Source organism: Propithecus coquereli, unplaced genomic scaffold (genome assembly GCF_000956105.1).
Source record: "Propithecus coquereli isolate 6110/MARCELLA unplaced genomic scaffold, Pcoq_1.0 Scaffold130, whole genome shotgun sequence".
Taxonomy (NCBI): Eukaryota; Metazoa; Chordata; class Mammalia; order Primates; family Indriidae; genus Propithecus; species Propithecus coquereli.
The window spans coordinates 249890-255132 of NW_012137192.1; positions in this window are offsets into that span (position 1 = coordinate 249890).

A 5243-nucleotide genomic window follows, 5' to 3' on the forward strand; every position below is an offset into this window, starting at 1 on the left:
AAATTGAATTTAGGTAAATCATAATGTATAGAAGATCATAATGTATAGAGGTATCACTAAATACCTCTATATAAATTGAATTACTTAAATTGGAAATATCGAAAAATACTCTCCTTGCAGATTAATGGTTTGGAAGATGGGAAGTGGATATTTACTAAAGGTAGCCTGACTAAAAACAGCTTGGTTTGTATCATTCTCTTATCAATATTTATATTATATTTAAGGCTTGCTATACACACAAGATGCTTATGCATTTTGAGGTTGACTACATTTTTATTCCGAAGGATTTAATAGTGATTTGCCGTTGGCTGAATTTAATAGGTTCTTGAAAAAAACGTGGTTGCATCTCCAGATTCATAATATCACACTAAACCAGATTTAGCATTTTATTAGAAAAAGAATGGAGTCAGGAGTCACATATCTGAGATCCTTTTGAAACAGGACAGAAATAGCCCAGAAGTAAAATGCTGAGGGGAAGAGACCATTTATTTTCCTCTGCCTGCCTGCATTTAAAATATTCTGGGTATATTTAACCCAGAAAAGAACAGATAGATTGCATTTATAATAGTCACAGATAAAATGTTGCATTATTAAATTCTTCTATTAATTTATTTCTATTGCTCCCACTCCCAAAATGTATACTGTTACACGTAAGTGAATTAAATGAAAAAAAAAGATATATCTTGTATGTAGTATATGATTTACAGAAAACTGTTTACTTAACTGTGAAGTATTATCCAGTTTGAATTTTTCCTACTGAATCTTTAGCCTCAGGGTAAAACATAGTATTAGATTTTAATACTATATTTATAATTTTTGCTGCAGTACATTTTGAAAAGAAGAACCACTAAATGACACCTAGATAATGTCTTTGAAATAGAAGTGCCATATATATATACCCATCCTATAAACAAGAGAGAGGTGGCCAAGACATACGAATCATAAATCATTATATCCTTAAAATTCGACACAGAATGTATGAGAATGAGTAGACTATTTTTCTTTGAAATATATGATTTTGTTTTTAAAGTTATGCTTCATATATTTTAAATAAATAATGAGTAGAAATGGATTGAACTGTATTTTTGAAAAGTTCCTCCTTGTCTTCCATACTGAACTGCAAAATTTAATTTGTGTTTGTTTTGATCATTTCTGTGTCTCTATCACTTAGAACAGTGACAGGAGCCCTGATGAAATAGTCCTTCCTGTTGCATTAATAAATATGGGTATGGCGGAAATAATCCATTCCATATTTAGGTCTTCACTACCAAAAAAAGGTAAATTGGGCTATAGATGTAAGAAAATAAAATTGTCTACATGCATCAATCATATTTAATAAAGTTATCATAAATCAAATATATATATATTCTTGCATAGGAAGCAGTGTTGAGTAATGATTTTGACACTACTCAGTCATCTAGTTGATTGACTCCTTTCTCATTAACCACCTATGTGAGCTAGGCAAGTTACTTATCTATTTGAGTTTATTTTTCTCATTTGTAAAATAGGAAGAATATCTTGTGATATAAGAAAATACAAATTTAGATTCTATTTTTCACAATTTGAGATAAGTAAATTCCCCCAGGAATTAAATATTTACAAATCTATAATTGAAATACTATAATTAATACTTATTGTGATATTTATAATCCTGGATACATTACTATTCTTCAAAATAAGCCATTTAACCTGCATCTAATTTAGGTGCTAGTGATAACTGCAACTTGATCATTATCACTCCACTCTACCTTACGAGATGGAAACTGAGATTCCCAAAGATGATTGTTTTCAAGTCACAAAATTAGCTATTCTGTCAAAGATACAAACAAACACAACTCTATCAGCAGTCTAATATCTTGGCATGAATAGAATGTCAAATTATCAGGACATTTTAAAGCCCCTTTCTTCACCTGGTTGTCTTGTCATTTGTGAGCATGGCAACTTGAATTCTTATTTGCAGAGCTGAGTTCTTTGCATTATGATGGTGCTTTCTCAAACCTTTGGTTTATATAATATTTGACTGTACGCTCTAACTACTTTATGTGCACACCTCCCCCACAATGTCCATGACACCCATGGGAGTGGGTAAGGTATGCTGCAAACCACTGTCTGTTCAATTTGCCATGGGGAACATAGATAATGGTGTGTGTCTAATAAAATTTTACTAGAAGTATGAGGCAAAGGTAGACATATTCCTAAAAATTTCAAATTATGAATTAATTACTCACATACTCCTTAAAAATGTTTACTCTATATTATAAATATTGGTACAAACAGATAGGATAAATATATGAACCACAGGAGTAGTACTAAAATCACTGAATGCAAGTTACCTAAAGATCTATTTTAGCTTGGGATGAGGATGGCTCTTCCAACAGTCAATGCTGACAACAGAGTAAAACCTTATGAAATAGTAAGTTCCCTGTCACTGAACAGGGCTCAAGTAGCTGATTGACACGCACTTTGTAGGGAAGATTAAACTTCTGGATAAGTGCTTTGACTAGATGATGCTCAGGAATATTTCCACCCTAAGACTGAAATTCTGTGATCTTCACAGAATATTAGTACAATATAAGACAACAAATTAAGACTATAGGCACTAAATCCCATACTTGCAGGATGTTAATGGTGATAACAGAAGTAAAAATAATGAATGATTTTTGTAAGATGATTTAGAGTATACAAAGAGATTTTATGTAATGTCTAATTCTCATACCCACCCTTCATGAGAATTATTATTACTGTCATTCTTATTTTAGATAAGGAAACTGTATTCAACAAAGTTAAACAACTTGCCTATGATCATCTAATAAAGGGTAAAGATGATTCCTGATATAAAACTTTGTCTTTCTAAATCTCCTTCTCTGTTCCACTACACGGTTATGACCAAGGACAGGTAATTTAAATTTCTCTATAAGCGTTTTTCCTGGGTTTCTCTTACTAAAAAAAAAAAAAAAAAAAAAAAAAAAAAAATCACAGGAAATATATAAAAATCAGTGAGAAGCTGCATGGAAGTATTTTAATACCACACCTTGATTTCACTTCCTAAGGGATTCTGTGCTGTCTGGCAGTGCCTGGCTTGGTATTATCATTAAGAATAAGCCCCTGGGAAAGGTCCAGCCTGTTTACCATGATATAATATTCTGTGGCATCATGACCCAGCCAGAATCCATTTCTGAAAGGGTCAATCTCACTGTGAAAACCCTTAGGGAAACCCAGAGAGCGAGAACTGCTGATCTGTCTGTTTCACCTTGGTCACACTCATCATCTGAATTAGGAATGCAGCATCATTTTAAATGTGCTGCTTCAGGGCTTCTGGTGGATCAGAGTTTTTAAATTCTATATGAATCTCACTTTGTACTGAGCTGATTGACACCATGCAATGCCAGTTCTGCCTCACCAATGGCACAAGACGGGCTAATTTACACCCTTTAAGAAGCACTCAGTTGTGCACCTACCCTGAGGGCAGAACTAAATTATCTTTCTCCACCACTACTTGTCCCCCACTCCATCCCATTCCTCAATTCTGAGGGAGAAGGATTTTTTTAAACCTAAAACCATCAACTTTAAGCCTATTTTAGTATGCAAACATGATTTGTTTATTTTCTTTTCTTTATTTTGCTGCATTAGAGGACTTTAATGAAAAAATGTCCCATTCACCTTCTGGTAATGCTTCATGCTATTTGACCTTGAAAAAAGAGGAACTATGTTTTAATGACTCATGGTTCTGAATTTAATGGGCCACCAAGACTAATTATGAAAGCAGCAAGAGGACAATAGAGTTACATTCATTGTTCAGTAGTGTTTTCTGTTTTGTTTTGTTTTTCTTCCTGTACATAGAAATACCACTGGAAGTATGTGTGGCTGTGAGAACTCACAGAATCACTAGGGTAGGGGTAGGAGTTTCAAATAAAGTAGAAGGGACCTAGATTCCTGGGAGTACATGCTAGATAAATTGTCCCAGGGTTGTATTCAAGAGTTATATATCTGAACCTAGTGAAGAAACAAGGCAAAGGAATTGTTTGAATTTCTGGAAGAGATGTAGAAGCAAATCCTTATGTGCTTACCCCCAGCCTTCAGCAGAGAGGGAAAAATTTTCCATTCCCTGCACTCAGTTATCTTCCCCTCTCTGACCCAAGAAAATATGGCTTCACCAGTAATAGCACTTCACCTGCAAATAGTTCACATATACAACACTGCCACAGTATCCCTCAATACCTACAAGCCAAAAAAGAGGTAGCCTGGAGCCTTATAAAAGCTTGTTAGTCTTTTATAAACTCTGAAGAATGTGAGGATCCAGGACCAACAAGAGTTACAGACATACTTTTCTTTAATTCACTCAAATTACGTATCAAGTGCCTGTTTTATGCCAGGTCTGTTAGGTAGATAGTGAGGGATTCCCAGTCTCCTAGGGATGAAAGTGGGTGCTGTGGCTTCCATCTTGGTCCTGTCTCACCCTAATCTCCTGACCCACTGCCATACCTAGGGAGGAGGGAGTACCCTATGAACCTGCCAATCATAACTTAGTGTTTCAGTTGGAAAAGAATGGAGAGGACTCTTTAGCCCACAGGCCAAGCCATATAGGTACCACAGAATCTGGAAATTGAACTAGAACAACCTGAATGCATAGTTTAGGCTCAGGTCATGTGCCTGCCAACTGTCTGATCAAACTGGTTCCATGGTGATCTCTGAACCACGAGGGAGGTCCCTATCTGGGCACTATAAAACATCATAGCCAACCCCTTTTGCACCCTTTCTTTTGCTCTCCCTTGCTGCGACCATGGGTCCGGTCATCATCTGTGGCATATGTATCTCGCCCTGTAAACCTGTATCTTGCTCTTGCCCTATAATCCTCTATATTTCTCTCCTTAATAAACCTCATTTTCATGCTTGCCTAACTTTGGTGTGTCTGGTCATTCTTCTGCCATGAGCGTGCCAAGAACTGACACTTCAGGCTAAAACCTGATAGGTCCTGTTGCAGGTTCTGTGGGTGGATGAATGAACAAAGCATGCAAGCCACCTGAACTTACAGTATTAACTTTCTGGAGTGTGTTTATAGAAAATGAACAAGATAATTCAGCGAATGCTGTAAGGAAAATAACACAGGGTGATATACTATACAGTGATTGGAGGTAGAGAAGGGCGAGTTACTTTACATTGGTTGTCTCATTCAGGAAGTGAGGGGGACAGTCTTTTGTGGGCAAAATCAGAGCATTTCTGGCAGAGAAACCATTGTGCTTAGA